Consider the following 26,074-nt stretch of genomic DNA (forward strand, 5'->3'; position numbering starts at 1 on the left):
GGAAAGAGAGGAGAACAAAGAAGGAAATGAGGGAGATAGAGAAGCACCGGAAAGGAGTGAAAAGGGAACAGAGAGAGAGAGAGAGAGAGAGAGAGAGAGAGAGAGAGAGAGAGAGAGAGAGATAGAGAAAAGGTGGGGAGCCCGAGAAAGGGATGGAAGAGCGAAGGCGGCGGAGGCAGAAGCAGCCGGCATCAGCTCGGTCCGCGCGCTTCTATCACGTCGGGCGAACGGGCGGACAGCTCGGAGGCGATTTGTCTTTCATTTCGGGCTAATTTATTGCGCCCAGGCAGCTTTCTTTCTCTGTCCTTCCTTCTTTCTTCCTCTCGTCCTTCGCTGAGCGTCTCCCTTTCCGCATCTCTCTCTCTCTCTCTCTCTCTCTCTCTCTCTCTCTCTCTCTCTCTTTCTCTCTTTCTCTCTCTCTCTCTTTCTCTCTTGCTCTCTCTAGCGCTATTCTCGACTCCGCACCATTCAGCCACGCCCCACCCAACTAATGTCCCACATAAAACTTGGTATCAGCGATCCTCAAACGGGGATTTACAATCCCTTCAAGCGCCGCTGTCACGATAAATCCTCGAGGGCGACGTCGATATATCTCGCGCGCGAATACTTCTGTCCCTAATGGATACCCCCTTGGTACCATACAAGCTCGTCGTTGGAGTCGAAACCAGTCGGGATCCTTCGTATATCCGTAACCGAGTCGAAAACCCCTACGTGTCCCTCCACGACGATCGACGGACGACGACGAATGCATCCTAACGATCTCTCTCTCTCTCTCTCTCTCTCTCTATCTCTTCGTCTTCGTTTTATTCTTATTCTTTTGCTTCTTCTCTTGATTTCTGTCCCGCGTAAATGACTCTCCCTTTTTTTCCATCTCTCTTATCAATTCTCGATTTAATTTCCAAATAATTTCGTTCGAAGTAGTCCGGTACAATCGATGATACAGATAAAAGGGGACATCGTATGTTATCGTTCATGTTACGTTCTGCCGATACCTTTCGCATAGATAAAGAATAGATATAAATATATACATATATACATCTATATATATATATATATATATATATATATATATATATATATATATATATGCACAAAACAAGAAGAAAAAGAAAAAAATAGAAATCCAAAGGAGAAGACCTACGTGGAAAACGCATTATCGAGGTTATAACAGCATCCTATTAGACCACTCGTCGCAGACAGTTAATAAGGGTAAAAGCGCGCGTTCGCGCAATTAAGAGCGGTAATAAGCGCCTTAAAGCCAATAAGATGTTTCCTAATGGGACAAGGTAACAGCGTAGGACCAATTATCCGAGGTCGTATTAAAATGCGCGTAAAGAAGGAACGAACATATATAGGTAGACTTTTAACATCGTCGCGGCATCTACTCTCGTATACGCCCAACCGATTTTCTAGATGATCTCGATTACGCGAGTATCAGGAGAAAGAGAGAGAGAGAGAGAAAGAGAGAGAGGGAGAGAGAGAGAAAGAAAGGTATAAGGCATCGATACTTAAGGAAAAAGAAAAAGATATTCTTGCTGCTAGGCTATATCTCGAAGCGTTTAAGCACCGCTAATCCTCAAACGATGCTGGTTTCGTACCTCGTGCGTATACGTACCTTTCGATTCCATTAAAACGAAGGGCGCTCTAGAGTAGCCCACCACTATACTTTCTCTTTCTTTTTCTTTTTCTCTCTTTCTTTTTTTTTTTTTCTCTGAGAGGTCACCATCTCTAGAGAGGGAGAGAGAGAGAGAGAGAGAGAGAGAGAGAGAGAGAAAGGGATCACGGAACTCTCATTTCTCGTGGCTCGTTTATGCGACCCGTTTACGCGTTAGACTTTACTTCTTTTCTTTTTTCTTTCCTTTTTCTTTTTTTTTTTGTCCCTCTCTTTCGTTGTTCGAACGACGACAATATGAATATGGAAGAGAGAGCGCCTCTATAATGCCACTCTCTTGTTTCGCGATCGTCTTTAAACAACGAAGAGGTGTAGGGAAGGATGGCATAAGAGTCAGAAAGAGAAAGAGGGGTGAGAAAGATCGAGAGAGAGAGAGAGAGAGAGAGAGAGAGAGAGAGAGAGAGAGAAAGTGTGTATAACGAAGATGGGGGATATAACGAAAGAGAAAAGGGGGAAGAAGAGAGAGAAAGGGTGGCTTCTTGTCGGAGGCTTTTGGCATAAGTCCTCGTTATGATTCAACGCGCCTTAAGCCGGTCTTCGCGTCGAGTCCGCGGGGTACCTCCTTTGCCTACTCTTACCCTTTCTTCTGTTATTCTCTCTCTCTCTCTCTTTCTCTCTTTCTCTTTCTCCCTTTGCTAATTCCGGTCCGCAACTTCCACCTTCTCCTCTTCCTCGCGTCTATTTTCAAAGCACGACGTCAAGGAATATTACGCGGGCGCTTACGAGTCGGCATTTTGCGTGCTACTGGCATTGGTACATGCCAACAGGCAACGAAGCAGCCAGCGAACGACACACCACCGGGATCACGGAGTTACAACATGCATTCGCTACGGATCTTCGAGTCTACCGGCATTAACTTATCGCGCGTATCTGCGCACTGAACCGCGCGGTCCAATAGACGATGTCGTTTATTTTCCTGCTTACGATCTACCAGGAAGGTTAAGTCGTTTGACGATGCATTCTCCTTAACCGCGATAGGCTCGATTGCGCTCGAATTAAATCAAAGGGAAAAAGTAAGAAGTTCACCGAAGATATTAGAATGCGCTATCGTTTTTTAATCGAGCTTCTACGTCATTAAATCTAGCAAATCGTAGAAATGCTTCTATATTTCTCTTTTTCTTTCTCTTTCTCTCTCTCTCTCTCTCTCTCTCTTTCTGTTGGCAAAACATCATATGGAATTCTTCGGCTTACGGTTTATCGGACACGATTCTCACTGTGGTGTACACTCACCGCATCGCGCGTTTCCCTTTCCCTCGTAGTTCTTCGGCAGGACGTAATACTCTTGGGATATGTGTGTTTGTGGATATGCGTGCACGCCTAACGAAGCGTGCAGCCTCTACCGGACCCACCGGCTCCTGGAACGTTACGGCATCGGTCGTAACAATTATTAACCTGATTGCACCTGATCATATACGTGGAATAACACGCGCGAATCTTGTCTGTACCAGTGTGCGTACGTGTGCCTGTTAAACGTAGGACGCCACGTAGTAGAGGAGAAGTTTTCCAGATAGTGCGGTAAAGAAGGGTAACGTCGGTGATGCTTGCATGTGAGCGTTGTTGCACGCATTGAAAGGACAACGTTGATGTTGCCGAGAGAGGGAGGGAGGCCAGGCTAAAGCTTGCATTTAATCCTGTCGCGGATTCGAGTTTCGGGATTTGGCTACTCGAAGTTACGTTGGAGGGGAGTTTCGAAATGAGAGAAAGAGAAAGATGGAGAAAGAGAAGCGCGGAGAGGAGCTACGCGCTCGTGTATAACGAATCAATTCTGTTTCTCTCTCTCTCTCTCTCTCTCTCTCTCTCTTTCTCTCTCTTTCTCTCTTTCTCGATTGCGTATAGATAGGGTCGCATTGGTGCGGCACACGTGGCCGGTTGCTCCGTTGCACGTAGGACGCAGTTGCGCGTAGTAGAGAGCTTCGACGAGCCGTCGCTGTTTTACTGTAAGGGGTTAATTGCATTGCCAATAACAGATAATGCAACAATCAATGATTTAGGCGGATAAACGGTAGAGGCGAAGAGGCAGGGGTTGGAGCTCGAGTACGGAACCTCTTCTCTCTCTCTCTCTCTCTCTCTTTCTCTCTCTCTCTCTCTCTCTCTCACTCTCTCTGTCTCTATCTCTATCTTCCTCTCTTCCTCTTCCACCTTCATACCCCTTCCTCAGCAACCCCCGTTACGGTAGGCAGCAGCGGTATACGGCCTATATACGTTCCTATGATGTTTGCAGCCGCGGCACTCCCACCCTCTCACTAATTTAAACAGTCCCAGCAGGCTCGCGGCAGATTATCCTAACAATAATTGGCCGCGCTTCCTAAACCGTTCGGGTGTTGAGCACGCAGCTGGAGGACGCGCGATTAGGCGGTGAGAAAATGGAGGCCGGAATGGCTATGCGACAGCGTGAAATGCGACTTTGAAAGGAATCGGTGGCGAGAATCGAGGGTGTGGGAGAAAGAGAGAGAGAGAGAGAAAGGGAGAGAGAGAGAGAGAATGAGAGAGAAAGGGGTGGTAGGATGTAGGTATAGCGCGAATATTACCGTAAGCGATAGAATCTTCCAACGATTCCGCGTTACATCGGGGGCTCGTTTTGAGCGTTGGTGATCGTGCTATTCGGAAAAGCGAGAAATTATCTTGCATTTCAACACGTAAAGGTTGAGTTAGAGATGTTAGTTCTCTATCTTTGAGATATTTTTGAATTTTGATGTTTTTCATATTCTATAACGGCTACATATCATCTAACGTGTATTATGATATGACAAAAATGATACAATCGGGAAGATGAAGGGACGTTAGATTTTATTTTGATAGTCGAAGTAGTTGGATATCTTGTTTGAACGAAGCTCTTGTGACAACAAGCTTCTTCGTTTTGAAAAGAGAAACCGGAAAGACGAAGAAGGGAGACGAGGGGTGGGGTTGGTTCTAAGTGCGTACGTAATACGAGACCCCGTATTTCGTCGGGGCGACGTTTTCATCGCGCAATTTTTCCCGAGTTACCGTCCATATACCGAGAGTTATGTCTGTCAGGGAATTAATATAGGCAAGATTTGTTGTTATTACTGGGCTGGCGCGGCGAGGAGACGGGGCCGCAGCGGCGACGTTGGCGACGGCGCTCGCGGAGGCTTTCTCAGGGCGCGCAGAGTGAAGCCATTACTTACTATAACTGCCGGCAGGGTAGGACGCTTGCGTTCCTGTCAGGCATCCATCATCGCGACTAATGGTTCCACTCTGCTGCCAATAACATCCGGCCATACACTTCCAGCCGGAAACCTCGACGGTGTTACTCCCATTTGGTGTGGCCTTAGTTCCAATCTTCACGAATAAGAGGATGGCTCGGAATCTTTTTCGCACGTTAAACCTTTCGAGCTGGCTATTAGTAATCCTTTTTTTTTTTTGTTTTTCTTCTTCTCTTTCTTTCTTTCTTTTTTCCTTCCTTCCAGAGACAACACTTGCCATTTGTAGAATGTTCCTTTTTATTGGAGAAATTCACGCCAAAACTTTTTGACGAGGTCAACGTTTTTTCCATGGAATTTGTCTTATACTTCGAAGAGAGTCATTTGGTATCGTTAGCAAGAAGGAATTTTGGCGTGCGGTATGTTTGGAATTCTTTGAGTTTCATCTTGTATCACGACGAGATAATGCCGACTTAACCATTTGCTTTTTTTCTTTTTTTTTATTTTTTTTCTTTTTTTTTTTTTCTTTTTTTTTTTTCTCGTTAAGGTCGGCCTGCTGGTGAACGTTCATCGAGACGTTTTTACGGTTGTTACGTTCCGCTTTCAAGTACGGTGCCGCGTGGTCACCGTGTTGCCGGTATTAATTTCTCGTGTTTCCACCGTTTCGCGAAAATGTACTGGTTGCTCGGGCGTTAATTTATACACTTGTGCGAAATGTAAAACGCTCGTGCGTATTGCCGTCTGGTTCTTGAATCCTTTGTAACAACATTAAAGATTCTTTCGTTCATTCATTAAATCGTATTATGTTACACGGGGAATGTGACGCATTTCTATTTCATCCTTTCATTTTATATATATATATATAAATATATATAAAACATATATACATATATAGAGAGTTTTATATATATATATATATATATATATATATATATATATATATATAGAGCTATACTTCTTCGTTCCGTCCGTCACGATGCGATGCTTTCAGACAAATGTCATTAAATTTTTAAACGAGAATAACTATCGCGCGTAGAATGTATAATTTGAAATATCAGTGCACTCACATGTTCGGGATATGTCCAGTAGAATGGAAGAGATCTACTTCTGGTATAAATACGCACGTTACAATGAAAATTTTACAATTATACGTTTAATGGTAAAAGAAAAATCTCTCGTACAATGCTGTTTCCACCTTTAATCACAGAAATTAAATTTTAGTGTCATGTTACATGCGAGTGAGTCCAGAGACAGACGTAATAATTTATTTTCATAATTAAATTTCATATTGGACCGCAAATTACTTTTGGATTATGTAATTAATTGCCCATTCCTCGGAACATACTTCTGTAATTTGTATTTTGTTTGGTCATCGATTGTAAAAACACCCTCGCCCGCCAATTTCCGATAATGCCCGAAAAATAATCCGCTGTATCGGTGCACTCGTTCGCATTAAAAGAATTAAATAATTATTACGGATATAATAAATAAATAGTAATCTCTCGGCAGTACTCGTTTTTTATCATTGAGTATCCATTTTCTTCCTCATCGATATTCGTACGATTCGAAATTCGCTACAAATCGGTGCGCGTTCTTTCGGGTTTTTGCTGCCGGTGGGAAACAAACAACCACGTAGACGTTGGCGACCGTTAATGCGTGATAGAAATCAATCATCTAGTGGGAGTGCAACGAGTATTCGAACGAGTGTCCCGGCAGCGAACGTGGAATTTCGATGATCAGCCTTGAACAGTGGTTGCTAGTGCGGCTAGCCGGGAGTGGTTCAGGAATGGAGACGCTTTGATTGCCGGTAAGCCAGGCTCATGTGGACCAGGCTCCGTAGGAAGAGGGGAGAGTGCGTAACAGCAACGGTCAGATAGTTATTGCTGAGCGATTTGATAGGTGGATAATGACGAGTAATGACACACCGCGGTGGGAATCGAAACTACCACCCACACGGCGACCGTATTCTCGTTGCCCATTGCAACTCACCCTCTCTTCCTCTTCCTCATTCATTCTCTCTCTCTCTCTCTCTCTCTCTCTCTCTCTCTCTCTCTCTCTCTCTCTCTCTCTCTCTTGTTCATTCGCTTGCTCTCTCTTTCTCTGTCTCTTCCCTTCTCCTCTTGTTTCTCCTCGGCATGTGCGTAGCTCGAACAGTGGCATAACGCGGGACGCGGATGTGGATATGAGATTGCATCATGCATATGCAGCTGCATTTGGCATCGGACTATGCCGGGCCAATCACTGCCGTGAAACTTGATTGTCGCCGATTATCCCCGGTCGATCGACCTAATAAAACGCGAATATTTTGCGACATTACTGCACCGCAGAGCCGCCTTCCCCCATTCTCTGATTTCGATCTTGCGTTTTATGGAGAACGATGGCGCACGATCGATATTGCTCTGCTCACGTGAATCCACCGATACGAGCTATTTCGACGGCACGGACTTTACGAGCTTTGGCTAAATTTTTTGATATTCCGCTTGGTTGACCGTTACTTAAACAGGACTTTTGGTTTTTCTTTTTTCTTTTTCTTTTTTTGTTATATATATATATATATATATATATATATGTGTGTGTGTGTGTTATATATGTATATGTAAAGGTGAACTAATCCGAACGTTTTTCGGATTTGATCATAGGCAGACGTGTATCTGTTGGTATAAGATTACGTCGAGTTGAGCTGAATCAGGATGGCTCAAAGTAAACTCGTCTGTTTTGAGGAGACTTGGTCGGTTCGTTTTATATACGCTGAGTCGCACTTTGGTCGGCACGTAGCGACATTTAGTATACGGTATAAACGGTCATAAGTATGTGAAGGAGCAGGAAAGGTATGGCTTTTGTTATGCATACGAATTATGGTCGATGTTGGCGATTCGTATTCATTAAATCTAGGTTTACCGTATCTCGTGGGACACGTATACGTATACATACATATACGTAAAGAGAAGGGATGCTGCAAAACATGGTCCGTGTACATTTTTTTGTTGTTTTACTTTTTTTTTCTTTTTTTTTTTTTTTTTTTTTTTTTTTCCTTCACAGCGCGTACATTCGGTTATATCTTGGAAAAGAAAATTGTCGGTGAAGCAGCCAAGATCGCGAATCCTGGGCGATGATGGCACTCAAGAAAGTCGTGAAGAGTCAGCAGGAGTCGTTATAGAAGCTTACAAGTGGAAAGCAATACCTGTTGCATACGTCAGTGATTTTTCTTACGAAGACTTTCGAAAATGATGGGAACGCCTTGTTACTACTAGGAAGCTAATTTCTCTTTTACGGTTCAGAAATAATGAAAATTTTCTATCGCGAATGTACGAATTTCTTGTTCGTGGAACACGGTGAAACATAATTATCGTCCGGTATCGATATCATCGCAATAACGTGCGCGTACAAATATCGTGACAAATCCACACATTCGTGCGTAACATAGACGGGATTGCATTAGCGTAATGCGTGCCAGGTAATTTTAGTATCGCGAAATAACGAGGGTCCTTTTGACGCGATAATAAATTTCGTCGAGAGCCATTGTTTCCCATTGGATCGCGTTTCGTTTACATTGAACGATATTTCCGGATAAGTGATTTTCTTCGGTTGACACCGATGCAAAAGCGTAACATAGTAACGTATTAACAATGAGTGAATTTAGATGTAACGGTAGAATGGGCACGCCCATTAGAAAAATAATTTATAAAATGAACTCTTAGAGATAATATTACGCGTACGTAAGACTCGCGAGACGAAAGGAGACATCTCAGGGAAGGAGTTGGCGACGGTGGCCGACGTCGAAGTAGCGGTTATCTAGGCAATTAATATGATTGAGGAGACATCTCTCACGTCTCCGTAATATCCAGCAATGGCCCAAGTTCTGATTGCTTTCCCCGTTCCACTCACGCTTTGCCTTGCTATCTCGAGTGCCATAACCCTTGCGCGCTTCCTTGCTCTTCCCACGAACTCAAAGTTAACGAAACTGAGTTACGGCACCGATGCTCGAGCTATACCAACCTTTTTAACTCATTTTTCTATGTACGAGAGGACGTTCTTGATTCGGTAGCGACAAAAATCAAAGTGAATTTTCTCAGGAGTTCTTTTTAATCGTATCTAACTACTAATAACCTTTTTCTCTCTTTTTTTTTTCTTTCTTTTTCTTTTCTTTTCTTTCCTTTTATATTCTTTTCTTTTCTTCCTCTTACATCTGCTTGATATCTCTAAAAAAAAAAAAAAAAAAAACACACATACAATTCTCGCTTCCTTTTCTTACCACTTCTCTCAGACGATAAAAATGGTAAATCGTTAAATGATACGGCATAGACGACGTTATTATCAAGGAAAGGGAAACGTCGTAAGAAGCGACCTCGAAGACCTGTACCTTTTGCGAAGGACGATACTTAAAAGGGTTAGAGACATGGTGGTACGACGTTTGACGGAAATGCTAGGACGAAGATCCGATTCTTGGCTATGGGGCTCGTATATTGAACGGGGGAGGATTGGTGTAAGGGGTTGGAAGAGCAGCGTGGGTGTCGAATAGATGGAGTCGATGCGTAGTTAGGCATTGGTGTTGGTATGTCCGTGTGCAAGAGAATTGGTGGAAGAGATGAAGAAGAAGAAGAAGAGAAAGAGAGAGAGAGAGAGAGAGAGAGAGAGAGAGAGAGAGGGTAAAGAGGGTGAAGGGAAAAGAGAAAGAGAAGAGATAGGAGTAGGAGTAGGAGTAGAACAACCATCACACTCAAAGCGCTACGTGACACACCAGCTACGGTTCTTATCTGTCGCCCCCGTTTTCCGCTCCCGTTTTCCGTCCCCGCGGTGCCACGGATTCCAACGGGGTTCTCGCGATAATCCGAACATTCCGTCCTCCCTCCACGTTCACCCTCCACTACTACCACCTCCACCACCATCACTTCCACCACTACCATCATTGACTCTATCTCCTTCTCCTCGAAGCTTCTCCGTCCGCTTCTCCGTCGTTTCTCCGGTTATATCTAGAAATAGAAAGAGAGAAAGAGAGAGAGAGAGAGAGAAAGAGAGAGTGAGGGAGAGAGAGAGAGAGAGAGAGCAAGCCTCCGGGCGTCGGCTTGTATACCTTACAACCGGTATGTGACGTTATAATCGCGCGCGTGTGTTCCCTCCCACTTCTCTTCTCTTCTCTTCTCTTCTCTTCTCTTCTCTAGAAGCTCCACCAGCCAGTCTCGTGCGCTCGCGAGAGTACGCGAGTCCTCTCTTCTTCCGCTCTATCTACCTACGTATGCAAGCACCGCAGTTTGCGACTACGTCACGGCTGGATCGTAAACTCGGCAGCTCGGAATCAAACGCCCTCGCCCTCGTCGTACCGCGAAACTATGTACCTATATCGCATGGCGAACCAACCACCGAGAAGCTCTCTTCTCTCTTTCTCTTTCTTTCTCTCTCTCTCTCTCTCTCTCTCTCTCTCTCTCTCTCTCAATCTTCCTCTCTTTCTCTGTCTTTTGAACATGTACTAGAGATGAGCCGTTAGAGACGTTACTAGAGTTTCGTCTGTCTCTCTCTCCCTCTCTCTCTCTCTCTCTTTCTTTGTCTCTATTCTGTCTCTGTTTCTCTCGCGTGCGCGAAGGTTTTCTTCCTATCCACGATACTTTTTACGCGTATACACTACTTTCTGCTTTCTTTTCGATATCTTATTCTTTCGTAATCTCAAACTCTGTGTATATACGTACATAGATACGTACGTACCCATATACTTACCTATATATATATACATGTATATCTATGTATGTATGTATGTATATAGGTGCTTATCGATCGATGAGAATTCAAGGGAATTTGAAGGATTATTTTGACGCGAATGTAGGACAAACCCGGTCGTAGTTTTTCCTTGGCTTGGGGCCAATCTTGTTCCTTTGCGAAATGGAAGGTTTAAGTTCACGCTGTTTTGTAGGATTAGCCGTAGTACCATTGCAAGGAGAACGGAGCGACCACGTAAGTCGTTTCGAAGCGCTGCTACCAGGCTTGAGAAACGTTGGAAATCGAATGGCAGAAGTCGTTGTCGTTAACTACGTCATGGGTAACAATGGGCCCTTAATGCCAATTGGAGAAGCAACCTCAAGTACCAGAAAGATCTTAGAGCCGGTCTTAAACGGTTAACTCGTCCTTTTTTGAAGGAATCATGGTATTATTTCAGTAAGTCGTGGAAAGCTCATGGTAATATAGAATTATCCTATTTACAAATTGAAATTATCCTTTGACGATAGGTACGAGAAAGTTTGAGATAAAGAGAAATTTTATTACGGTACGTATAGTTTTGCATTAAGAACGACGTTTCATTTCAATTTTATCATTTTTCTTTCGCGGTATAGCGAAAATTGTGTAATAATTGTTGGAAATATTTTCATTGGTTGTAGAAGAGAGAGAGAGAAAAAGAAAGAGAGAAAGAAAGAAAGAAAGAAAGAAAGAGAGAAAGAGAGGGAAAAAAAGACAAAAAAAGAACAAACTCTTTCTAACGTTTACGAATCCATATCACATAAATGAAACGACGCGAATTAATTTCTATAATTAGTATCTAATTATCTGTTGGATCATTTCATTGCATTCGCATGTTTTGTCGGGTGATTACACAAAGAACGTGTCGTTTCGACGAAACCCCGTCGCTATCGGCTTATTTCATTGTAAATCGGTACCGTAAATCGCTCGAAATTATAATGGAATTCTCGTACCCGTTAACGGTATACATACATACATACATACATACATACATACATATATATATATATATATATATATATATATATATATATATATACACAGCTAACGTTAACGTAGATTCGAACGATAACGGAGATTTGAATCACGCTTTATTTACTTTATCTGATAAAATTCTGACGACCTTGTGCCGTCAAAAGGGATGGTAGAGGAGGAGACGTGGAGAGGGGAAAACGATAATCCGTATTTTCAATAGACGTGTTATTACCAGAGCCAGAGAATATTTAGTCTCGGCCGAAGGCATGTTGCGCGGTAAAAATGGTAGAAGGGATTGGGTATAGTGGGGTGGGGTGGGTGGTGGCTAGTGAAGTACGGAAGATGTCTTTAATGTGTCTACGTGATACGAGGAGGAGGAAGAGGGACACGAGAGAGAGAGATAGAGATAGAGATAGAGATAGAGAAAGAAAGAAAAAAAAAAGAGGAAAAAAAGAAAAAAAAAGAGGAAAAAAAAAAGGTCTCTCGTCCGGTAGCAGGACGAAGCCGCGCTATTCCCGTTTCTTTCATTACCCTTGCGAAAGACCGAAGTCAAAGACGCGCAAGAAGGAGCTTTTGAGCCCGGAGGGGGCGAACCGGCCGAGACGTAAGGCTCTTTTCTTTCGTATCTCGAATTGCAAATTTTGCCGCGGGTATACGGGACCATGGAAAAGAAACGGAAAGGACGTTAGGAGTAGTATAGCGTAGTCCCGAGGCACGCGACGACTTCTAAGAGATTCGCGCGCTCTCTTTTTTACTTTACCATGCATAACGTCTCAACTTCCGTTTTCTTCGTTCTTCTCATCGTCGTCGTCGTCGTCGTCGTCGTCGTCGTCGTCGTCGTCGTCGTTGTCTCCTCTTCATCCTTATTTTTTCTTTCTTTCTTTCTATCTTTCTATCTTTTTCTCTACCTTTTCTTACTTTATTTTGCTCTTTTTTTTTCCTTCCCCCCTTTCTTTTTACATTCTTCCCTTCTTTCTTTCTTTCTTTCTTTCTTCCTTTTTTTTTTCTTCTTCTTCTCCTTCTTACTTTTCTCTTTAATTATCAAACAAAAAAAAAAAAACAAAAAAAAGAACGTCTTGCGCTAGGTCTCGTTCTGATTAACGAAGAAGAATACGTAACTTTTCAGTAGATATCCAGTTGAAACACTGTTTCGACGCACGCACGACGACCGTGAACGGTTTACGCGCGCGTGCTATGCCAGCAAAACTTGCCCGACGGGTGTATAAAACGATAAATAGCCGCGTCACGAGTGCGATAGGGGCTAAAAGGGGTGGTAGCGGAGCGGGGTAGGAGGGGAGGAAGTTGGAGTTGGGATGGGATAGGGTGAAGGAGGGAGGTACGGGGAGAGTGAGGTTCCGTTGGGTGGGGGTGCGGGCAAGTTGTGGAAGAACGACCGACGAGTCCATATAGAAGGATGAGTGTGAACGAGAGAGAAAGAGAGAGAAAAAGAGAAAGAGAGAGAGAGAGAGAGAGAGCGAAAAACGGAGAGAGTGAGAAAGATAAAGAGGTGAAACTCGTGGAAAAGAGAGAGCGAGAGGACGAACACATGTCCGTGTCACCGCCGTCTCTCCTGCCTGGATCCCGGAATTTATGCCGGCCAGTGAATCACGTCAAAATTTGATTTGTCGATGGCTTTTATAGCGGCAAGTTATTGCGAGCGTTATGTACAAATTCGGCGCGGTATACGCCGAAGGCTTTCTCTCTCTCTCTCTCTCTCTTTTTCTCTCTCTCTTTCTCCCTCGCTCTCTCTCTCTCTCTCTCTCTCTCTCACACTCTCTGGCCCTCTCTTTCTCTCTCTCAATCTTTCTCGTATCGAACATTTCCACTTTGTCGACCTCGTAATGTTTTCGAAAACAGAAAAACGGCGAACGAATAATACCGATACGAAGGCGAGAGAGAGAGAGACAGAGAGAGAGAGAGAGAGAGAGAGAGAGAGAGAGAGAGAGAGAGAGAGAGAGCTGTCGAAAAAGGAAGAGACAGATAGAGAAAGGGAGAATGACGTACAGTTATCGCGTTACTTTTATCGCGCGGTCGACGGACTTGATCTTTTTGACGGAACGAAACGATCGTCGTTCTCGACGTTCGCGGTCGTTGCGCGGAGAAAAAAAATGCGTTTGGATTTCGCCGGGTGATTCGGAACGTCAACGACAAAGCACCGCTGGAGAGAACCTGTTAATGAACATGACGTTTGATACAAGCGTATGCGTTTGAAAGCTCGTTTGGTATAGCGGATATGGTGACGATGAGTTGAAACAGATTCAGATTATGATTACGCGATCCTCCGAAAACGGGTTCATTATTCGATGCGAGCCCGATAATGAGAGATCGTGAGATCAGTATGATGAGCCGATATATATATATATATATATATATATATATATATATATGTGTATACATATGTATATATACGTATAAATATATATCCATATCGATTCAGAATTTGCGGAAAAATATTTTTTTTATCTTTCCGTAGAAGAGCGGTTAATAAATCAACGAGGGAAATTCGATAGAGCTCGACGATCTTTTACGAATCGTGCCGCGGTCGAAATACTTTTTAAAATCTCCACATATTTATCCGCAAAGTATGAGCGAAATTTTCGAAAGCACCGGCGCAACGGCAGTTAGGTGAAACCAACGAGAGATATACATATATCAAGCGAGCTCAACGAATATATCATTCATAATTTGTTCGGAACGGTTGATTTGTAGCCCGCGACGTGCGGCGTCGAGCTATCCTCTTCCCGTTCCTCCCTCACCACTTTCCCCACTGTCTCTCTTTCTCTCTATCTGCGTCGGTCCACGTCACGCGCCATTCTATCCCTCGCAAGCGTAGATTGAAATTAATACCCAATAATGCTTGTAAATCATTAGGGAAATGCACGAGCCGTGTTAAAACCGTGCTTCCATCCGCCGGTAACGGTGGTCACTCCATATTTGTATAGCGACGCTTTTGCCGACGGAGAGGGTTCATGCGTCGAAGGTCCGAGTTTGCTCGCGATCGCGTTAATCATTTCGTATTATATTCGTTTCAGTTGGGAAAAAAATCCTCGAACGCCGTATAAATTAGGAAAGACGAAATTTTCAATCCCCGTCCAATGAAACGAACTAATGAAATTTAAATGTTTTACTTATCTTAACCGGTGCAATAATAATATCAATAGCAACGTGATTACTAAAACATATAATACATAGGTAAAAAAACGAAAATGAGAAAAATGAAAAGAGAAAAGGATAGGTTGGGTTTGCGTTTATTCGGTTAAATCGGAGAAAGAGTTGTTCGAGGTGATCGGTAATAACAGGATTGTGGAAACCGCAGGATGGTTCCTCGGAAATCCTTAACGCCTATCGAGAATTCACCGTGACGAGGCTTTTATTCGATCTGGCTTTTGGAAAGTCCAGCTCGTTTGGAAGCTGCATGCGACGGTCCTCTGTATAGTATTTTCTCGTGTGTGAGGGTGTATCGGTGTTCGGCGCGCACGTTCGCAGTGGGTCGTCGTCTACGTGTGTATCAACGATAGTATCAACGGTATTCCAGTAGCGCCAGGGAGTACCTAATCTCGTGCTTCCTAATGGTAAACCGGGGGTGCTTGCAGGGTTGCTTAGGTGGCCGACACTTGGGGCCGAGTATATTACACTTACTACCGTAGAAGTGATACCGAGCCAATGGGCAAACACAAGTAAATCAAGATTGCCAGTGATTTGTGGTGGCCTGAGTGCCCCGGTGAGTTCGGCCCGTGAGTTTCGTCGTTCCCTGATACCGGAAACGGCCGTTTCGGCCGGCAGATAAAGGTGTTTCCACCGGTTCTACGGTTGTAGGAACGTCGCCGCCGGTAACCGCTATGTTTGCCGTGTCGTCGCTACCTCTAAGGTGTTCCCAGGTGCACGCTTAATCGCACCGAATAGATCCTGGAGCGTAGACGCAACCGACGCCGTGGAGAATTATTTCCGGGCTTTGCTAAGGGTTTACTAGGATACACGAGAAAGGAAGTTCTTAACCAAGAACGTTTGCCGATCGTCGTTTCCTTTATCAGATTTTTAATGTCGATCGATTTGACACACCTAAATATATCTTTATCTTATTCGTAACGTCTTTGTATTTATAAATCAAAGAAAAAGCGATACGAAGGAATGAGGAAGAAGAGTTCATTCAGGAACCATCTTGATATCGATGGTCGACACACTTCTTCCGTCCGAATGCAAAGTCTAAAAGTTCGACAAGGAGACGCGCGTACGTGCAACAGGTGGCCCATAAAGCGTGCACATCCGTTTATCAAGGACGAACGAGTGCATTCGTATTGACTGATGGGTGTTAAGGTCCATTGTAATGGTGACAGGATCCGTGCGCATCAGCCTTAAATCCGTACGACAATCTACCGATTGCTCGAATTCGTATCGACCTTCGTACGTGTATCGAACGGATGAAAGAATATATCGACTTTATAATCTCTTTTTATCTAGAAGATTTAAAGTACTATCGAAAAGTGATAATAATCACTTTAATGTAATAATTATTAGAAAAAAATGACATGTCTGTATGACATATCTTTATGCACGTCCGTTCGAAATATTAAGTATAAAAATATCATAGGATTTAATTTACGTCAAAAACTTTTCCGGTCCATATCATTCGTCAGGAGGATCGAATATACGTTTTCTCAGATATATGAACGGTAACATCGGTAGATCGTAATATCTAAATTATTCTACGGTTTACGGTTGAAATTCTCTCGGTTCTCCCAGCTATGAGACATAAATTTGAAAGAAAGCGAGAAGGGGCCGTAGGTCGGCCGATCTGGTTGGCGTTAACGAGAAAGAGAAAAGAAACTTTTATTAGCGAAGTGTCTAATTAGGTACGTTTCATAGCGGTGTTTGGGGAAACGCAGAAGCACCACCTTTTCGTGGAGGCGGAAACGTTGCCGAGTCAAAGAACGGAGGTTACACCTCAGCGAATTTGCAGACAAGGTGGGCCCAGCGAGGCTCTGTATCATGGCCCCCGTGGCTTGCCCCACGACGATAGTAAAAACTTTTACAGTCCTTATAATTATGGGTAATTCACGGTAATTAACGAGGCTGGACGGAGTCACGCCGGCAATTTTCTGAGTAATATTTCTACGACGATAATATCGCGCTTTCCTACGGTAACGGTGCCCTCGCAAACACCCGCGCGCCATTACCTTCGTCCCTGCTCGCTAGCCATCCCCTCTCCTCTCCTCCTCCCCCCCGTATCTCTAACCACCCTCTATAACCGCGAGTATCAGGATTAAGAGTTCTCTTTCTTTGTCCTTCGGGGATTCTTCGATCGAACGATGCTTGTACGACTGCCTCCCCTCCCCGATCCACCATCAAAGAAGTTCGCCAAAACTTTCTTGCGGTACCGATGAAAACGGGGAACGACGTTATCATGATTTATTGGATTTTTCGTCTGTTATCTCTAATATTCGAAATATCTTTTGCTACTTTCGAGATCGGATATGTTTCTTTGATACAGCCAGAATATATGTTGAAAAACATGGCAACCGGAGAGGATCTCCACGGGTTTTGTGGAAATGCCGACGTCGTTAGTCGAGAAGAAAGAAACGTAATTCTAAGCACGAATAGGAATTATACATACGTCGTTATAAATACAAAGGAACTCCTTAATTTGCCACGACTGCATCTCCATTGCACAGAGGACTAGATATCAGTCCGTAAGTGCATGCCTCGTACCGAGATTACCCAAGATATTCAAATAAATTTTCTATCTCTCTATCTCTCTTTCTCTCTCTTTCTCTCTCTTTCTCTCTCTCTCTTTCTCTCTCTCTTTCTCTCTCTCTCTTTCTCTCTCTGTCTCATACCCTCGTACGATCGCGAATAGGAGGAGGTATGCTCCGGCAGATTTGCGAGGGACTTCGGCGAACTCTTTGGACGCACGAGCGGCAATCTGCAAGGATCTCATCTTCGAATTTATTTTATCGTTTCTCCTGGAAATGACGTTCCATAACGAGACATAAATTCAAAAAGTCGGGGTAAACAGGACCGTACGTAATGCGCTCGCGTCGGTTCCTCCGCGAATACTACGTCCGTTCGAGTTTACAGACCTTACCCGGACAAATCGATGACGTGGACCCGTGCACCCCTTTTTAATCGTATTAGTTTCCTGTTTATGACTACGTTAATACATTTCTTTGGTAAACTTCTCAACTAGATCGATCGCATTTTTTTCGAACGTATTTTATTTTGTTCTCCTTTTTTTTCCTCTTTTTTTTTCTTTTTTTCTTTTTTTTTCTTTTTTTCTCCTTTTACGTTTCTCAAGAGGAGGAACATTTTAACAAATCGAAGATTATCGCGTTAAGCATTGTAAGTAATGGAATCGCCATGGTTGGCAAACGCATGAAACTTTTACATCGACGATAAAACGTCAGCTCTTTTTCGCGCAATTTTGAACGGAACGTTACGAATAAACTACCTTGCTTTTTCATGAGAAGTCTGGGCCCGGTAATTCGATCGTTCGTATTCTCTGGCCAACCCCAGGGTTTCTCGACATCGGGCGATTGCGATTTCGTAACAGTCGCGACAACGATTCACGACGATATTCTAGAGATCGAAGAGATTCTAAGGCTCTTTAATTTCGACGAGGGATTACTGTTGGAAGATTTCATATTACATCGGTTTTTAACTTGTATACCTCCTAACCGATCATCACTTGTATAAATCAACTCAAGCTCATCGATGAAATCTTTTTACAAAGACTAACATATCTATTTTCTTTCTTTTTTTTCTTTTCCTGTTTTCTTTTTTTTCTTCTTTTCTTTTTTTCTTTTTTTCTTTTTTTCTTTTTTTCTTTTTTCTTCAATATTAAATCCATCAAATCACGTTATATGATTTAGGAAAAAGGATAAACTTTTACGAGAATGTTTTAACGATTAATTCGTCGGTATTGACGATAGCTGTTCATAAAGATCGAAACATCAAAGTTAGTAGGATGCAACTGTGCTAGAAACGGTCATCGAATTTCTAATGTTTTCTCTTTGGAATCAGTGCGAGTATTTCTGCGATTTCACGGATGGTAAGACTAAGGGTGGTAATTCGATCGTTCGTATTCTCTCGCCGGTCAACGGGCGACAACAAGAACGCGCGAGCGCGCTCCTGCAACAACTACCGTTTCGACCGGGCATTTGACGATATGTCCTAGGTGGTTCGACAGCCTTTTCCCTTCCGTTGAACCCATATTCCCCTTCTTTTTCTTCTTCACATACATATCAGAAGAGTACACGGTCTTAGTCGCAGCTACGGCGAGCTGAACTCAGCCCTCGTGGGGCTCGAGTCGGACTCTGTCTCTTTCTCTCCACGAGTACTCGAGGGGTTTGGAAAGAGTGAGAGCGAGAGAGTGAGTGAAAGAGAGAGAGAGAGAGAGAGAGAGAGAGAGAGAGAGAGGAGGGGATGGGGTTAGCTGCCAGTGGCGCTGCCACCGCTACTACTCCTACTGCTACTGATGCTGCTGCTGCTGCCGCTGCTGCTGCTGCCGCTGCTGCTGCTACTGCTACTGCTTCTACTGCTACTGCTGCTGCTCGGTATAAGCCAGTGCGCGTCAATAACCGTCCATCAGATGTAATAGCTCCCCGAGACACATCGGTTGCATTTAAATGGCTGCTTAGCCGACTCTGTCTCGACGCCGACGTGGATCTATGGAATTCCATCAAGCTCCACGGGATCCCTTATCGTTCTAACCGGGTCGTCGCGTCTCGGTCCAAGCATACCCTCGCTACTCTTCCATCCGTACCTACCCTTCCTCGGTGGCAGCACTATTTTCTTTGCCGTTCGCAAGGAGCACACTCTCGCGGTTACTTTTTTATCCTTTTTCCTCGGGAACTGAGCTAGGACTTTGCGTTTCTTTTCTCGACCTTCATTCTTATTTCTTTTTTCCTTTTCCTTTTTTCTTTTTCTTTTTCTTTCTTTTTTTTTTTTTCCTTTCTCTTTTTGCCTCGTAGAAATCCTTTTAACCTACCACCCTATAGACGAACGCGTGAACGCGCGGGCGTCCAATCTTTCGATAAGATTATCGTGATTTCTCGAATGAAAATTAGATTAGAATTTTTCTTTATTTTCGTGAAATAAATAGTCAGTCGATTAAATATATTAACGTACAAATATGTATTTTCGATTGGATATTAGTTCTTTTCTTTTTTCATTGTTTTTTTTTTGTTTTTTTTTTTTTTTGTTTTTTTTTTTTTTACTTTTTTTTTTTCAAATTGGATTTAAAATTACAAAGGAAGAAGAGTTTACTCTGGTCTACGGCTTTTAAAAGCTTTAGTTTTAATTCTTCACGTACCGCTTATTGTACGGGAACATCGTTCGATTCTTGGTCCCTTTTTACTCCGAGAGATCGAAGAGTCACGAAGCAGAGGGTTGGAGTCAGGGTAACAACCGACGGCACGGGGTAAACTCGCTGACTGCGAGGTTCCTTGATTGGCTCCATCCGCAGACCTACGTGCTCGTCACAACAGTTCATTCTGGGGGTCCCATGCTCTCCACGCTGCCTTTACCTCCCGTCCACGTACTCTCTTTGGCTCCCTCTCCCTCCCTTCCTCGCTCTCCCCCCCTCTCTCTATCTTTATCTCTTTCTGTCTCTCTCCCTCTCTCTCTCTCTCTTTCTCTTTCTCTCTCTATATTCGGCCTTCGAAATATCAAACTTACCAGGCAAAACGTTTCCCGCACCCTACTACCCTAAGCTTTCCCTATTCACCAACTGCGGGAATTCGAGTCGCTAACTAACCCCTTAACGCGAAAACGAGTCGAGTTAATTGCTACCGGCAGCGAACATTGATTATGCAATTAATCTTCTTCCTTCAGCAATTACAAGATCAAGGATCCTTCATTAGAAGGTAATTTCAAACACGTAAAATGTTGTTCTCCCATTTTACCGTAGCAAAATCTAAGAGGGAGGAAAGGGTGGAGGGGAAGCGATAGAGGTGATAGGGACATTGTTTTATTAAATTAAGATAAAACCGATGGGCGAGGAAGAATAATATCACGGTAGTTGATCGGGATCTATCGTGTAATCGCGTATCGAGCGTACCTTAACTTTTCCGTTATTGCACGATGTATAATAATTTGGTGGTGGTTCACGATGGGCAAGCCTCTCCTTCCAATTCTACCATTTTCTCATCCAGAGGTTGGGACTTAATCCCTCATGGACGACGGCGACGAGGTTGCAGGGGTTAGGCGTGCCCATTTTACCCATGGCATAGCCGTACGGATAGTCGAGAGAGAGAGAGAGAGAGAGAGAGAGAGAGAGAGAGAGAAAGAGAGAGAGAGAGAGGGAAACCGAGAGAGAGAGAGAGAGAGAAAGAGAGGAAGGAATAGAAGTAAAGAGAGAAGATAGGAGAGAAGGTAGGTGGATGAGAAAGAGAGAGAGAGAGAGAGAGAGGGAGAGAGAGAGAGAGAGGACGAGAGAGAAAGGGTAGCTACAGGCAAAAGGATCTGCATGGCGGCTCCACCGCGTCGCAAATCACTTAAACTGCGGCTGGAGGTACGCGAGGGCGAGCTTGGTTCTAGGAGGGGGAGGGTTCTGTGGATGGTCGAGAGACTGGAGGAGGAGAAAGGAGGAGGAGGAGGAGGAGGAGGAGGGTGATTATAAGACCGCTCGGGGTTGCTGGCTAGCGAGGTAGTACCATCCGTTATGACTATAAATCTAAGATAACAATAACGTCCCCCTCACCTCCTCTGCCTCGTTCCATCCACCCACGTTCTCTCTCGCGCACAACCTCTCCCTATCCCTCTCCTCATGCTCTGGGTGCAGCTTCGCCACCCACCGCTCTGACCTCTCCTTCTCTCTATCTCCTTCTCTTCCTCTCTCTCTCTCTCTCTCTCTTTCTCTCTCTTTCTCTCTGTTTCGCTCTCTAGAGCTTGTTCTCTTGCCTCCGCGCGAGACCGTTTGTCCGGCAGAGGCATTAATGCCCGCCTGCGCCGAGCTACTCACCGGCCATTTGATGCACGTGGCCTAGCTGCCCGCTCGTGCTGCACACACGTCATCGTATCGACATTAACGCCTCGGCATGTCTATCGCCGTTGACGAAGCTAACGACGATATAAATGAGACGATATTGAAAATAGGATCGTTCTGTTTGGATTAGAATTTAGAATTTCGAGAATATCCGTACAACGACTTCTTATCTTTCTATTCTTTTTTTTCTCTCTCTCTCTCTCTCTCTCTCTCTCTCTCTCTGTCTTTCTCTTTCTCTTTCTATCTTTTTTTTTCTAGATGATCGAGATTAATAGTTCGATACATTTGCAGTTTCTTAATAAAGCTGTCTCTTCGTGTTAAGTATATTTGAGAGAGAGAAAGAGAGAGAGAGAGAGAGAGAGAGAGAGAGAGAAGGAAAAGAAAAGAAAATAAATAGTTTTGTCTTTGGACCAGTTTCTTCTGTTTATCTTGCTTCTCGATGTAATTATACGATGATCTTCTAGCTAGGTTGTTTCAACTCGAATCTCGCCGCGGAGAGACTTAAATCGGACTAACTTTCTGGGAAATATAATCCTCGGGATGGTCGTTTTATTTGTTTCTCGCGCAAATGTATCGACTACTATGAACCGCGCAGCTGCCCGCTCGAAATGGACCAAACATAAAATATACATATTTCCTCTACTCGGCGAATAAGAGAAAAGGAAGAGAGAGGAAAATTACTGCTTTTGGCAAGAAAATACGAATACCGTGCATTTAAATTCATAAAATTTACACGGGGTCTCGTTTGTTCAATTTAAATCGAAACGCATTCTTTCTTATCACAATGTCCAATAATCGTGCTAACGCACTTGCTTTCTCGCGATAAAAGTCGATCAAGGACGTCAACAAATTAAATCTCCCAATGGTATTACAAATGATTAAAGAAGTTGCTTGAATTGTTACTACGAATCGCTACTTCCGTCGAATCCCGGCCTTGGGAGTTTGGTTGATTCGCGACAAGGTTAAAGCTCGAACGCGTAGCGACGCTTTTAATTGGGCTTAATGCCGTAAACAGGGAGGGCGTTAATGAAAAGTACCTCGACGCGACATTACTATTCGGTACATTAAGTCGGCAAATGAAATTCACAATCGATGACCGCTCTGTATCGTCGGCGAAAGAGTAATAATGTATTGCGATAAATATGTATACGAGTTTATCGTAATAATGAGTTCACTGATTCCTGGTGGAGAGGAAGAGGTTGGGGGGAGGGGGTCGAGATGGGTGGATGGTCGTTCGGCGGGGGCGGTACGTCGGACCTCGTTGAGGGTGGCGCGGATATAGGGGGTGAAGAGGTAGGAGGCACCGAAGTTGGTTATTTTATCGGATATTTTGGGTAGAGTCGCCATTCGAAATTGTGAATCGCGCCGGTTCGCTCGATTTCAAAGGTAAATTAATATCGCGCCATGAACACGTGCCCATCCGATGCACTGATGAGCTTAATGAGAACCGAAGTAAAGAGCCGTGGATAAATGTTACTTTGATCAAGCTCTAATTGAGCTCGGGGGCAAAATTCTAATTGTCTATAAGCTCGAAACCCACGACGTGGATATTTCGTTCAATCGATTTCGATGCGAGCAATTTCTCGTAATTTCAATCGACGATTCGTCGCGGTCGGCTTGTTACGAAAAGAGAGCCGGAGCTAGACTTTTCGCGGTAGATCTCTCGGCGTTACGGCTTTTCACAACGCGTCCATCCAGTAATAAGGGAAATCTAGGAATGAAGAGGCGTTTGGGTACATCTGCCGCTGCATCGTCCATCACGCGCTCTACCGGGCCCAGCTAATACACGTATAATTACTCCTTTCTAAGATTTATTTTAATTAGCCCCTATATCTTCTCCTAACGACCAGTGCTCTGATTTAGCACAAACTGTTTCATCCCTACCTAACAATGTTGGAGCAACGTCTCGATTCTCTCTCTCTCTCTCTCTCTCTCTTTCTCTTGGAACCCTTTTACGACTGGAATATCCCTCTCACGGGGGTTAAATCGCAGATCTTATTGTGCGAGGCAGTATTTTAAGGGTGGCTATAATATTCGTGGAAGGATGAAGAGGGATAAAGACGACACGTTACGGAATTAAAACATAATTCAACCTTACGATACGACTCGAGTCTGCGATATTCTTATTAATTCGGCGAAATAAGTTCTGACCCAATGGATAGAATAAAAATATTATTGAACGTGTAAGTTCAAAGAGAACGAAAATTAAAAATATACATCCATGGAATTGATCAAACGTGTTAATCAATTTCGAATAAGGCCTAGGTTACAGCTGCGTTTTCTCCGAAAGGATTTCACTAAATCAGCATCGGGTGGATTCGAGCCTTGTTACAAGCCGGAAGGTTTCCATCGTTAACATTGTTATCATTAGTGATTAGCTGTGGTTGTTCGTAGCAACGACGGTAGTAGAGTTAAGGACGAGAAAACGTAGGAAGGGTGAAATCGCGTGGAGGGCCTCCTTCGTTAGGAAAGCCAGTATTCTCGACAGTAGAGTGCAGCTAGCTAGCTAGCTCGTTCGCTCGCTCCATTAACTTGTTCATAGGCGATCTAGTCGTCGTGGCATCGTCTCACACTTCCCCTTCTCTCTAAGCCGGTACTAAATCACCCTCTTGCGCCTCCCACGCGCGCCCTCCGGCCTACACATACTCTCTCTCTTTCTCTCTCTCTCTCTCTCTCTTACTCTCGTAAAGAGACGGATACGGTGAGAGACACTAATAGAGAAGAGAGAAAGAGAAAGAGAGAGAGAGAGAAAGACGGGGAATAGTAGCGGCAAACCCGAAACTCAAGCCAAACATACGAACAACCGTCGCTTCCGTAGAGGGAAACGGTAAGATCGCCTGCGAATCCGTAATCGCCGTAAACCTAAGGACTTAGGAGGCTGGAACCGCGGATTCGCTATCTCCGCATGCACACGTACACACTGTTGATACGTCGGAAACGTGCAGGATCCACCATTCGGAAGTTGTGTGCACGTATGAGAGTACAAGAGAGAGAGTAAGTGTACGTTAGGTGAGAAATGAGAGAAAGAGACAAAGAGAATGAGAAAGAGAGAGAGAGAGAGAGAGAGAGAGAGAGAGAGAGAGAGAGAAGAAGCATTGGTGGTCGCCTCTAGCCTAAATCTATATTTCCACCTCCCATATTCCGTATCTGTTCATCTGGTGCCACCGAGTAACCTAACCATGGCAGAATCGTTCGCACGATCCTTACCCCTTCCATCTAGAAACGTTTCCAGCAACACTCCCGTTCTATTCCTTCCCCACAACGAACAACCACCAACACCGTCAAACCTCCTATTCCAACTCACCCCTCTCTGTCTTTCTCTCTCTCTCTCTCTCTCTCTCTCTCTCTCTCTTCCTCCTTCACATACTCCTACACTAGCTCCGTCTCCAACACCTCGAGCCCTCGAAGCCTCCCACCGCCGACAAATCCTCGCGGTGCTTTCCTACGGCAAAGCGCGACGGCACGAGCACATTTCCTTGAAATACGACGTCCCCTGGAGCATAAATGCCGTTACTATTCCCACAAGTTGTAACTGGTGTTAATTATTGACTTGATATATATGTATAAGTATGTATGTCCGCGGCAAATATGTGAACGCCAGAGCGTGTTCTTCTTCGGTGTGGTTGTTATAGGTAGGTGTAACTACGTGAAAACAGACACCATAGACGGCAATGAATGTAGGGAACGAACGTTTGAACGAACTTAAGCGAACGAGCTTGCCCGGACGACTTTCCCTGCCGATATCTGATTATCGTTCGTCATTGGTACGACGGTGCAAATAATTAAACGTCGCCGTGACATTTCCACGCGCGGCGACATTCAACCTAACTTTAGATGTTTCTTGTTTCCAAGAAATGGATATCATGAATTTGAATTACGTATGTACGCCTCGGTTATATACCCACGGATGAATTTTTCTTTTTTTTATCCTCCCTTCTTTCATTCCGCTTATATAAAATCTTTTTTGCAATCTTTTAATTTTATCTTACTCCGACATACCGCGTATCGAGTTAACGTTAACGACCATCGTTCCACGTAATAGCGTGGGTCATTTTTCTTTTCTTTTCTTTTCTTTTTTCTTTCTCTGTTTCTTTTTTTTTTCTTTTTTCTTTTTTCTTTTTTCTTCTTTTCCTTTTCTTTTTCTAGAAATTGTGCGAACATTTTTTTCGTTGATTCCTCATTTCCTGATTTTCATTTTTCATAAAAGTGAGACTAAAGGTTCGCGCGCGAGCTATAAGATGCTTCTAAAGTTAGTAAAGAGGTGCTACGAGAGAGACTTGGAGTGAGCAAGAAAGAAAAGAGAGAGAGAGAAAGAGAGAGAGAGAGAGAGAGAGAGAGAGAGTAATACCGACATTTCGCGGAATTAGATGCGCGATGGCAATGCGAAAGGATGAAACTGGAGTGTGAGGTAGTGGAGCACAGCAGCAGCGGGTGGATAGCAGTGGGTTAATGCAAAGAAAGGGTCGATGCGAGCTGAAAGTGTCGGAATACGCCCCAGTTAGTTTAGAGGGTGTTGGTACCCATGGTAGGCAACGGCGCCTGCAGACGCTTGGCCGTTAA

At 44.0% G+C, this 26,074-nt stretch overlaps 1 long non-coding RNA gene across 4 annotated transcripts in view; it reads left to right on the forward strand.

Moving 5' to 3' along the window:
- The window catches only part of LOC118447944 (uncharacterized), a 226,985-nt gene that overhangs the window by 10,986 nt on the left and 189,925 nt on the right, over positions 1-26,074 (forward strand). The window lies entirely within an intron of this gene.

This window comes from Vespa mandarinia, chromosome 22 (assembly GCF_050613455.1).
Source record: "Vespa mandarinia isolate Hongniang chromosome 22, ASM5061345v1, whole genome shotgun sequence".
Taxonomy (NCBI): domain Eukaryota; kingdom Metazoa; phylum Arthropoda; class Insecta; order Hymenoptera; family Vespidae; genus Vespa; species Vespa mandarinia.